Source organism: Pristiophorus japonicus, chromosome 17 (genome assembly GCF_044704955.1).
Source record: "Pristiophorus japonicus isolate sPriJap1 chromosome 17, sPriJap1.hap1, whole genome shotgun sequence".
Classification (NCBI taxonomy): Eukaryota; Metazoa; Chordata; class Chondrichthyes; family Pristiophoridae; genus Pristiophorus; species Pristiophorus japonicus.
In genome coordinates, this window is record NC_091993.1 from 17,345,723 (window position 1) to 17,358,666 (window position 12,944).

Below are 12,944 nucleotides of genomic sequence, written 5' to 3' on the forward strand. Positions count from 1 at the left end.
ATAGTCGTGAAAGCTGCTATATAAATGCAAGTCTTTCTTTCTTTTATAAAAGTATAAATGAGTCATAAAGTTAATAAATGTATTATGTTCAAAGTTGAAAAGAGAAACTGAGGTGTCACACACTTTAGTGATTAGGGGCTCAATTTTCTCCAGTATTTGCTCTGTTTCTTTTGGAGTAGGCTGCTTTTTCTGGCCTAACTTAAAAATTCCCAGTTTTAATCTACATTTGGACATGAATTTTTAGTGAGATGTAATGTGACCAGATTAATTAGACAGAAGGACAGATTATTTGTGTAAAGGGGCCATTCTGGGAGGAAGAAAGTGGAGTTTCACACTGTCTCTAAACTGTGATGTACTTGACCTTGAACTGCTTCATGTTGACACAAGTGTAAAGAGAGAAAATAAGTGCTACTTCCCAGGTACTGGCATGTGTCACCTTAATGAGATCAAACATGTAAAAAGCTTTGTTCTTAATTCAAGCATAACATTGATCCGTGTAATATTTATTTCCATAATTAGCGAATACCTTCAAAGGTTTACAATGAGGGGGCTCGACAAGGTGAATGCAGAGAGGATATTTCCACTCATAGGGGAAACTAAAACTAGGGGACATAGTTTCAGAATAAGGGGCCGCCCATTTAAAACTGAGATGAGGAGGAATTTCTTCTCTCAGAGGGTTGTAAATCTGTGGAATTCTTTGTCCCAGAGAGCTGTGGAGGCTGGGTCATTGAATATATTTAAGGTGGAGATATTTTTGAGTGATAAGGGAGTAAAGGGTTATGAGGAATGGGCAGGGAAGTGGAGCTGTCCATGATCAGATCAGCCATGATTTTATTAAATGGCGGAGCAGGCTCGAGGGGCCAGGTGGCCTACTCCTGCTCTTATTTCTTATATTCTTATATTCTTATGTTCATCTGTGTCAAAAGAACCAACATTTTTTTGATTGCAGATAAAAGATTAATAAAGGAATTAAAATTATTTGCAAATATCACATTGTGGAGATCTTAGGCAACTGACTTAAATTTCACATTGAAGCAAAAGAAAATCAACAGATCTGATGATTAATTGCTTAGGTTGGCAGATCTGTTTTCAAATCAAAGTCATCAAAGCTGTACCAACACCTCTCTGTAAAATACAAATCCAGTCCCAAAACAATTGATTCTGATAAGATCAATTAATGGTGAAATTCCTTTATTAATTACAGATCTTAATACTACACATTCAGAAATAGGTCTTGTCACAATCTGCCCCAATTCCCATGATGAAGCAAGGCTCAATGTCAAGTAGACCTGAGTGGAACTCATAGGCCTAACTGCTACTCTCAACCAAACTTCATTGGTTGGACTGGAATGAGACAGAATTGCCCTTGGAAGCAAGATTCTGACCTCTGACCCTTTGGAGATTTCATTATTTTAATACCAAAATCTTGCATCAACAATTGTGTCATGTGAGATTAAATTGGTGATATATTAACAGTTGTAAAAAGTTGATAAATCTGTCAGGATAAAAGATAAAATCTGGAGCATATACTATCTATTGAAGGAAGGAGGTGAATATATCAAGGAAACTGATGGATATTGATATTAGAGGTTGCAACATCAATTTCAGAATTCAGAAGGTCGTACTCAAAATTGATAAAGGCCTATTTCCCTGGCGATGTAACTATTTGTGCTGCACTTTTTTTGACAGACAGGTGTCTGTCAAGCCCCGCCCCCTTTGTCCGTATTGCACTTTTTTTGACAGACATGCGACAAGCCCTGCCCCTGTCAAGCTCCGCCTCCCCTCCAGGCCGAATCATTCCATCCACATGGTGCCGAGAAGCAGAACCTGGGACTTCGACTTTCTCCCCCTCCGGCGGGCCTGGGGCCAAGAGTGGGGGGAGAGTAAGAGAGGCTGGGGGGAGAGTGAGAGAGGCTGGGTGGGCGGGGGGGGGGGGGCGGGAGCGAGATAGAGAGGCTGGGGGGAGAGAGAGCGAGGCTGGGGGGAGAGAGAGAGAGAGAGACTGGGTGGAGTGAGAGAGGCTGGGGGAGAGAGTGAGAGACTGGGTGGAGAGTGAGAGAGAGTGGGGGACAGAGAGAGAGACACAGGTGTGGGGGGATCGGAGGGGAGAGAGGGAACTCAGAGAAGATGGATCACGTCCTTACAACCCCCTACAAGGGACATCGTTGGAGTGGATGATATCCAGGTCACAACACTGTCACTATTCACTTCATATAAACCTGTTAACAATCTGTACACAATGCCCCATCTATGGCAGGGTGGGGAGGTGGGGGTGGGAAGGATGCACTGCGCTGGGGTAATACGCTTCAGCTGGGGGAGGCATGTACTTGGACTGGGGTAAGGTATTTTGGCTGGGGGAGGGATGTAATCGGACTGGGGTAAGGCACTTTGGCTGGCCCTTGCTGTCTTCTGGGAAGCTCTGTCCTTTGTCGCTTCAGGAAATCAAAGTGGATCGAGTTACAATTTGCAAAGTCAGTGAGACCTTGGGATGGGCGGTTCCAGTTACACATTCCAGTGAAACTTCAGGGTGTGGCTTATCCCCTAGGGGACCAATTATAGACAAAGGGTGGAGCATGCAGGCCATTTTGTCAGTACAAATAAACACGTCTATTTCCTGGGGCCCATGTTGGAAAGCACAACATGTATGCGATGCCCGAGGTCAAAGCTTAATGCTGTCACGGCACATACACATATTGGAGCCATTTTGTGGTTGGGTGCTCTGTGCTATGATTGGACACAGGCACGAAGGCACAGGGAGCTGGAGCACTGCACCTGGCCTTTATAGAAAACATAGAAACATAGAAAATAGGTGCAGGAGCAGGCCATTCAGCCCTTCTAGCCTGCACCGCCATTCAATGAGTTCATGGCTGAACATGAAACTTCAGTACCCCCTTCCTGCTTTCTCGCCATACCCCTTGATCCCCCGAGTAGTAAGGACTTCATCTAACTCCCTTTTGAATATATTTAGTGAATTGGCCTCAACTACTTTCTGTGGTAGAGAATTCCACAGGTTCACCACTCTCTGGGTGAAGAAGTTTCTCCTCATCTCGGTCCTAAATGGCTTACCCCTTATCCTTAGACTGTGACCCCTGGTTCTGGACTTCCCCAACATTGGGAACATTCTTCGTGCATCTAACCTGTCTAAACCCGTCAGAATGTTAAACGTTTCTATGAAGTCCCCTCTCATTCTTCTGAACTCCAGTGAATACAAGCCCAGTTGATCCAGTCTTTCTTGATAGGGGTCAGTCCCACCATCCCGGGAATCAGTCTGGTGAATCTTCGCTGCACTCCCTCAATAGCAAGAATGTCCTTCCTCAAGTTAGGAGACCAAAACTGTACACAATACTCCAGGTGTGGCCTCACCAAGGCCCTGTACAACTGTAGCAACACCTCCCTGCCCCTGTACTCAAATACCCTCGCTATGAAGGCCAACATGCCATTTGCTTTCTTAACCACCTGCTGTACCTGCATGCCAACCTTCAATGACTGATGTACCATGACACCCAGGTCTCGTTGCACCTTCCCTTTTCCTAATCTGTCACCATTCAGATAATAGTCTGTCTCTCTGTTTTTACCACCAAAGTGGATAACCTCACATTTATCCACATTATACTTCATCTGCCATTCATTTGCCCACTCACCTAACCTATCCAAGTCACTCTGCAGCCTCATAGCATCCTCCTCGCAGCTCACACTGCCACCCAACTTAGTGTCATCCGCAAATTTGGAGATACTGCATTTAATCCCCTCGTCTAAATCATTAATGTGCAATGTAAACAGCTGGGGCCCCAGCACAGAACCTTGCGGTACCCCACTAGTCACTGCCTTCCATTCTGAAAAGAACCCATTTACTCCTACTCTTTGCTTCCTGTCTGACAACCAGTTCTCAATCCACGTCAGCACACTACCCCCAATCCCATGTGCTATAACTTTGCACATTAATCTCCTGTGTGGGACCTTGTCGAAAGCCTTCTGAAAGTCCAAATACACCACATCAACTGGTTCTCCTATCGACTTAAAGGAAATGCAGCTTCTTGTTTCAGTGGCAAAGCTTGTGGATGATACACCGCGGAGAGAGTACAGTGTGTCATTTGGAAGGCCCGCAACTTTGTTACAAGAATCTTGGTAAGAATCCGAAGTTTTTTTCAGAGTGCCAAGATGAGTAGCCAGCAGCGGATTTAAAATATTGTGTAGACCTTATTGTTTAAACCTTAACCATGTAAAACTGGAGCTCACCTTGCATTGACAATGAGCCGATTGAACAACTGCTGCAGGAGGTCAAACAATGGAGAGATGCCTGGTTTCCCCACCACGGAAGAAAGTTATTTAAGACTGTGGCATGCAGAGAATGGCAAGTGGTGGTTGAGGCCATGAAGTGAGGCAGCCCAGTCCATTGGATGTGAATACAATGCAGTAAAAAATGTAATGGCTTCATCAGTAGGAGAAAGATAAGTGTGACACATTAGACATATAAGCTGTTTGCGTATCCAATGGCTAGCATAACCCACTCCACAATGTAATATTCTCCTTAGATAATGTAAGCCAGCACAATTTATATCCATTTAAGAATGTTTTCTGGTCACAATCACCAAACACTGACTCCATAGAAGTACTTGGAAGGATGCTAGAACCTATGATGAAGTGTACATCCACCTCCCATTATTTTAGGACACTAAGACCATGTGGAGTGGATGGTAGCAGCCAGATAGGCTCCCAATACGTCATCACTGGTGTCCCTGACTACGTAAAGAAGAAATGAAAGAAAAGAAAGACTTGGATTTATATAGCGCCTTTCACGACCACCGGACGTCTCAAAGCGCTTTACAGTCAATGAAGTACTTTTGAAGTGTAGTCACCGTTGTAATGTGGGAAACGCAGCAGCCAATTTGCGCACAAGCAAGCTCCCACAAACAGCAATGTGATAATGACCAGATAATCTGTTTTTTTGTTATGTTGATTTAGGGGTAAATATTGGCCAGGACACCAGGGAAAACTCCCCTGTTCTTTTTCAAAATAGTGCCATGGGATCTTTTATGTCCACTTGAGAGAGCAGATGGGGCCTCCCTCTCCTCTCCCCTCCCCCCTCCCTCTCCTCTCCCCCCTCCCTCCCTCTCCTCTCCTCCCCTCCCTCCCTCTTCTCTCCTTTCCCCCCCTCCCTCCCTCTCCTCTCCTCCCTTTCCTCTCCTCTCCTCTCCTCTCCCCCCTCCCTCTCCCTTCCTCTCCTCTCCTCTCCCCCCTCCCTCCCTCTCCTCTCCCCCCCTCCCTCCCTCTCCTCTCCCCCCCTCCCTCCCTCCCTCTCCTCTCCCCCTCCCTCCCTCTCCTCTCTCCCTCTCCCTCCCTCCCTCTCCTCTCCCCCCCTCCCTCCCTCTCCTCTCCCCCCCTCCCTCCCTCCCTCTCCTCTCCCCCCTCCCTCCCTCTCCTCTCTCCCTTTCCCTCCCTCCCTCTCCTCTCCTCCCCCCCTCCCTCCCTCTCCTCTCCCCCCCTCCCTCCCTCTCTCTCCTCTCTCCCCCTCCCTCCCTCCCTCTCCTTTCCCCCCCTCCTCCCTCTCCTCTCCCACCCTCCCTCCCTCTCCACTCCCACCCCCTCCCCTCGCTATCAGAAACACATAGACACTGACAGACAGAGAGACACACACTGACAGACAGAGAGAGACACTGACCGAGACCGAGAGAGACACACTGGGCTGGGCCCCATCCCAGCATGCTGTTGGAGGGCTCCCGGTGCTGCAGTCAGTAAGTAGAAACTTAATTTTTTATTTATTGATTTTTAAAAAAATGTTATTTTTAATTTTTAAATTTTTTTGGTTGATTTATTGATTTATTTATCATTTATTATTGATGATGGCTCTTTATTTGTAAAAGTGATGTGTTTCATGTTTGTAAGCTTCCCTTCCCTGCCCCCCTCCCCCCATCTCTCATCCTTACATCTGATTTTCTAAGTGTAGGCAAGGTTTTTCCGAGCGTACAAAAATCTACACTTACTCCATTCTAAGTTAGTTTGGAGTAAGTTTTCACTGCCTAAACTTTCAAAACAGGCTTAAGTGGCCAGACACGCCCCCTTTTGAAAAAAAAATCTATTCCAAAATGAAACTGTTCTCACTCACTAGAACTGGAGCAAACTAAATGCCAAGAATTGCAATTTTTAAGATATTCCATTCTAAACCAGTTGCTCCAAAAAAATAGGAGCAACTCAGGCTGAAACTTGACCCCTATAAAACTATAAAACCTTGTTTTTCAGATCGGGGAGACCTTCAGGGAGGAGAGACCTATGTGTGTGCAGTGCTGGCCAGCCCAGCACAAGGGCCACTTGATGGTGAACCTTATGCAACAGCAATTCCTTTTGGAATAGATAGGGAGAGGCCTCAGTTAAGATGGAAAGATGTCCTGATCGAACTACAATTAGTAATAATAAATGTCTCATGTTTCTACCGGAGAAGGCAGCTTTCAAAAAAAGATATGCCAAAACCGTTGGAGGAGAATCCAGGAACCTTCCCAGTTTGAGGAAAGAACTATCTAACTGAAAGCAAGGAACCTGACATTGATGGTGATGCAGGTGGACTTGTTCCTGCTGATCGTCCATGGTCCTTACTGAGGGACCATATTGCCTTCTGTCCCAATCCTGGTAAGGTTCACAGATTGCAGAAGAGCTGAAGCGGCAGGGAAGCAGGTAAGAACAGAATGAGCACAGGTCCTCAGAGCCAGTGTACGACAGAGAGGGAGAGCAGAGCAATAATTGCAATCCTGTGCATTGTCATGGGCTTATGAGTATTATTATATTGTCCATAATTTTGTGTATTGTAATAACCAAGTTGCCACATGCGGTTGACTATCTAAAATTGTGTATGAGTAGAGGATAATTTTTGAAGTATGAGATAAATAAAAAGGCTTTGAGAACCAATGTAGAATAAAGTCTAGTAATTAACTAACCAGATTACCCCAGCGAAAAGTACCCACTTCCCTTAAGGGAGAGAGATTCTGACCGACTGACTAAAAAATACAACAAGACCCAGTTAATTAGTAAATTTATTGTACGAGAGGAGGCCTCCAAGGGTTAGCCGGACCCACTTGATAACAGGAGGGTAAATATGAAATTGTTAGTTATATACAATGTCATTTGTGACTGATGAAGGCCATTTCATTAGTGGCAGGGGAAGAAATCTGATTGGAAGAATTCAAACATGGAGTTGCAAGAAAGATAGTCATGGATTTTGGAGGACTTTGGAGAGGAAAGGGAAATTGGAGATGGGGCGCTAGTTTGCAAGGACAGAGGGGTCAAGGGTATGTTTTTTGAGAGAGGTAATGATGGCAAATTTGAAGGGGAGGGGGACAGTATCACAGGAGAGGGATCTGTTAACAATATCAGCTAACAAGAAGAGAAGTTGGGTGGTCAGCAGTTTGGTCGAAATAGGGTCGAGGGAGCAGGAGATGGGTCCCATGAATAAAGTAAACTCAGGGAGGGCATGAGGGGAGATAAGAGGGGAACTAGAGAAAGATTTGAGTTCAGGACTAGGGCGGGGTGGGGGGGAACCTTAGAGGAAGTTTGGCCCAATGGCCTAGGGGAATGGAGAGAAGTGACAGAGGCAGTTGAATGGATGGCCTCGATCTTAGTGACAAAGAAGTCCATGAGCTCTTTGCACTTGTTGGAGATGAGGGTGGAGGAGGCAGGGGAGAGGGTTTTAAGAAGACAGGATGATCTGGAATAGTGAACAGTTTTGGCAGAAGAGAGCAGGACCCAATCATGCTTTATGAGCACATAAATCTAGGCTGACACTCCAGTGCATTGCTGAGGGAGTGCTGCATTGTCAGAAGTGCCGTCTTTCGGATGAGATGTTAAACTGAGGCCCCATCTGCTCTCTCAGGTGGACGTAAAAGATCCCATGGCACTATTTTGAAGAAAAGCAGAGGAGTTATCCCCGGTGTCTTGGCCAATATTTATCGCTCATTCAACATAACAAAAACAGATTATCTAGTCATTATCCCATTGCTGTTTGTGGGAGTTTGCTGTGCGCAAGTTGGCTGCCGTGTTTCCCACATTATGACAGTGACTATACTCCAAAAAGTACTTCATTGGTTGAAAGCGCTTTCAGATGTCCGGTAGTCATGAAAGGTGCTGTATAAATGCAAGTGTTTCTTTCTTTATTGTGGTCCAGCCAGATCTGCTGGTGAATTTCTAAACCAGTTGTCCGCCATAAACGTTCAAGTGTGCGTTCATTGGACTTAAGGGAGCAGCGATGAGGGCTGTACCATGGGGAATGACTAGGGTGAGAGAGAAGGTTTTAATGGTGGCAAGGGTATCAAAGGTGGAGGTGAGGGTGTGATTGAGCAGATCAGGCTACAGAAATATCACGGTGAATGGGGGCCCAAAGGCCGGAGAGTTGGGAATTTGAAAGTGCCATTATAAGTGAATTGGGAGAGTTTTTTTCTAGGGAGAGACACAGAAGTAACTGGGATTGGGAAGGGGGTTGCATGTGGTTGGAGAGCGATACAAGAAAGTGATCAGAAATGGACTTATCTGTGATTGGCATGATGCGAATAGAGAGGCCATGTGAGATGGCAAGGTCAATGGAGTGGCTGTGAATAAGGGTAGGGGAGTTTATATGGAGGGAGAGATTAAGGAAGGATAGGAGGGCAGTGAACTCAGAGGAGAGAGGGCATGAGATGGAGGTTGAAATTACCAAGGATTCGAAGTTGCTCAGTGCAGAGATTGAGAGAGGAAAGTAGTGAAGATATCACAGTGAGAAACTTGGCATGATACTTAGTTGGGCGGTAGAGAATGAGGATTTTAAGAGCAGTGAGAAGGGTGGAACAAGGTGAGGTGTTCAAAGGAGGAGAAGGTGCCAGAGGAGTCGGGGACAGACCAAGATATGATTTGGTAATAAGGGCCACACAGCCACTTCAACGGTCAGGGCAGGGTAAGTGGTAGAAGGTATAGTCAGGCAGGAAGACTTCATTAAGTTCAATAACAACAACTTGTATTTATATAGCGCCTTTAACGTAGTAAAATATCCCAAGACGCTTCACAGGATTAATATAAGACAAAGAATTTGACACCGAGCCACATAAGGAGAAATTAGTGCAGGTGACAAAAGCTTTGTCAAAGAGGTCGGTTTTAAGGAGCGTCTTAAAGGAGGAAAGAGAGGCGGAGAGGTTTTGGGAGGGAATTCCAGAGCTTAGGGCTCAGGCAACAGAAGGCACGACCACCGATGGTTGAACGATTATAATCAGGGATGCTCAAGAGGGCAGAATTCGGGAGTGGTGACGACCATGGAGGGATTTGAAAACAAGGATGAGAAATTTTAAATAAGAAGGTCCAACAACCGGTTCTCAAGGGAAATTAGGGATGGGCAAGAAATACCAGCCTTGCCAGCTGCACGCACATCCTACAAATGAATTTTTAAAAATTACATATTATGCTAATGATAAAGAGGAGCTGTGGATGAAGAGTAGGAGAGCTGCTGTTTGTGGGGGAGGGAACTACTTAGTCCATGATTTAGATAACTCCATCTGCTGCATTAGATTTAGCAGTCTAGATAAATGTTTTAGGGACATTTTAAATAGTTTAATGATAGTTGTAAAGATGGGAGGATTTAAATGTAGTTTGTTCCTTAGTTTGATGGGTTTTGGCTGCTTTCCTTAGACTTAGTCTTAATCCCAAATAAACTCGTATATCTGTAATGCTGAGCAGAATAGGCACAGAACTCAACTTTTAATCACCCTATCTAATCAGCCCTTTCTTCCCATATAAAAGAAATTAAGCAGCACTTAAGCCTGTACCACCACAGTTTAAAAATTTTTTATTTTACCAAACATTTTTATCAGCACAAATGCAACTCTGCATCAACTATATATAATTTAAATGTAATACTAAAATATGATCATCTATAAATGTGTTTTTCGTTTCTGATCCTTTCAATGCTATATAGTAGCAAGCTGAGAAAGCAGATTTTAACTTTTGTTGTCTATTTTTAAATAAGTATTATGCAAATACTGTACCTGCAAAACATGAGAATGCACATATCCTCTAGGCTGCTATGGGAAGTCCAGAACCAGGGGTTACAGTCTAAGGATAAGGGATAAGCCATTTAGGACCGAGATGAGGAGAAACTTCTTCACTCAGAGAATTGTGAACCTGTGGAATTCTCTACCACAGAATGTTGTTGAGGCCAGTTCATTAGTTATATTCAAAAGGGTGTTAGATGTGGCCCTTTCGGCTAAAGGGATCAAGGGGTATGGAGAGAAAGCAGGAATGGGGTACTGAAGTTGCATGATCAGCCATGATCATATTGAATGGTGGTGCAGGCTCGAAGGGCCGAATGGCCTACTCCTGCACCTATTTTCTATGTTTCTATGTGAAATGAATTTGGACAATTTCAATTCATTCCGAATGAGCACGGTCCGTAGCACAGAACACCCCTATTTCACTCAGAATTGGCACTAAACTCGTAATCTCACTCAGGGAAGGCCACAGGACGCCTGGTGTGGGAAATGGAAAATGTCATACTGGTGCAGTAGGAGGGTGGGTTGAGGCACATTGTTGGAGCAGTGTAGAGGGACCTAACTATACTATGCAGGAGCTGGCAATAATTAAAGCGGGCAAGAGGTGCCTGCAATGGGAAGGTGTCCCTTGCCCAGCATTAATATTTACTGATTTAATTTTTTTAAATATATAACATACATATGTAGGAATGAGTACCCTTAAAAGCCAATCAGCAACACTTTATTATATTGCAATGGAATATTCAGTCACTTCCTATAATGCTGCTTTGCAACACCAGTGACAGCTTTTTACTTGCCTCGCCGATCTTCTCTCATCCCTCCTCTAAAGTCTGGTACCTTACACAGACTTACACTATTAGAATTTTCCTGCGAGTTAAGTAAGCAGATTACTTTCTGTACTGTGGTCACTCTTGTTGTGTCGGCAATGTGGCAGCCAATGTGCACACAGTAAAGTCCCAGAGAGCAATGAGATGGGTGATCACTCAAAGTATTTTTGGTGGTGTTGATTGGGGGAATAAAGTTGGCCAGGAGACCAGCGGAACCTCCTGTTAATCTTCAAATAGTGTGTTGAGATTTTTAACGCCTATCGGAACAGGCAGGCGGGGCCTCGGGTTTAAGGTATTAGTCAAAGTACAGTGTCTCCAATAATGTAGCTATTTCTAATTCAGGTACTAGAGTCCGTCCGTCTGTTGTGTTCTGCCCTTGAGCAGATCCTAACTCCAGTCTCACACGAGATTCTCAAGCCATTTAATAGGGAAGAGAAGCTAAGGCGGTTTCCTGTTATCTTCCTCACAGTTTTTAATCTTCAGAGTGCCTTCTGCTAGGTGGATTGCAACCAAGACTAATGAGGCCCACCCACCCTTTACAATGGGGGAGCCAGCCACACCCATCAGACGCAAGTACCCCACGGACGTCAAACAAGTTCTCGGACCGGCGCTCTGGGCTGCGCTCGCCGGGGCTGTCTGGAGTGAGGTCCCAAACCAACTCCTCTGATTCATGGGGGGAATACTATCACTGAGCCAATGGTAACTCTGTCTACTAGAGTATCATCGCTTCTCGGCCTTTTGGCTAAGATCAAGTGTAGTATCTGTTCTTATCAGTTTAACATGATATTGAATTGATTTTTGGACAGGGAGCTGGATCAGGGGCATGCCCCGTCCACTCCATGCACCGACCTGGTATTGCAATATTTCCAGGAACGGTGCAACTTCGCCTCTCGGCCTTTTGGCCTAAGATCAAACACATTGGCGCAAAGTGATCTTTGGCGTTAGAGTTGATCTGGAACGAAATTGGATAAAATTTAAAAAAAGAGAAAAAAAAATCAGGCTAAGTTCTAGTCCAAAATTGTAGGAATTGTTTATTTCACCATTTGAACCCTCGGAGTATACCAAAACCGTAAAAATGCTTCCCTGGTATCCTATAAAAAGAAAAAAAACTCCCGACTGCTAGAAATTAGAAATAACATTTTGCTAAAAATGGAAATACGAAGTTGGGGTCAAATTTAACATTGGCGATAATACAAGAGGGGCAGTAGCGAATCGGCCACCCATTGTACACCGCAATCAATTTTCCTTTCCATTGACTTCAAGGGAAAATGGGCGGGATGCATTTGCTAGCACCCATTTTTCACCTAGGGAGTCTGAAAAGAGAAATGGCAGGTTAACATTGACCCCCAGGTAGCTATTATTTATATTTATTTATTATTATTTATATTATTGTAGCCTGGCAATTTATTTTTTGTGTTATTAAGATTGTGAATTTTATTAGAGATTAGAGAAGTGTTATATGCATTATGCGCTTATACCTGTAGAAATGCAAGTTGAACTTTGTAAAAGCATCGTGGGTTTAATGGGTGAAGGAGTTGCTGTTACTTAAGTGCTGTAATTTCCTGCTGGATCAGTCTCTATACTTGTAGCGTGTGCTACATTGTGTACTTGTTTAAGCTGCTGTAAAAGACACAATAAAGGAGTTGCTACAATTTACGTGGAAAGACTGAAATTACTTACATTAAATCTTATAACTGATTCCGCTCAGCTATTAAATAAAGAAAAGACAGGAAGAAAGGGGTGCAGCACAATATATATGGTTTTAATTTTGTGTGGAGAGTTTTATCTTTTTCTTACCAGCAATCACTACTGTCAACAATGACAAATATCAATGTGCTACATGTCCCTAATGTGTAGTAATCTTCACAAGAGTATAACTTATTGGGGCATTTTAACTACACATTTATTGAGATTATTTAAACTGCAGGTGATTGACATGCTCTGTATTTGGTATATATATTTAAATAAAATAAAGGATTACAGCGAATTTGTGAACACTTAAATTTATTTTCTGTAGACTCTGTCAAATCACTATTTCAAAGAGGTACTCTAAGGTAAAATCCTACACAATATCTGAATGCTATACTGCATATTTAATTCATTTTACAAAATAATTACTTGT

General features: G+C 43.9%; 1 pseudogene; it reads left to right on the forward strand.

Moving 5' to 3' along the window:
* The first annotated feature begins 11,544 nt into the window (after positions 1 to 11,544).
* LOC139228429 (U2 spliceosomal RNA) lies at positions 11,545 to 11,708 on the forward strand (annotated as a pseudogene).
* The last annotated feature ends 1,236 nt before the right edge of the window (positions 11,709 to 12,944 follow it).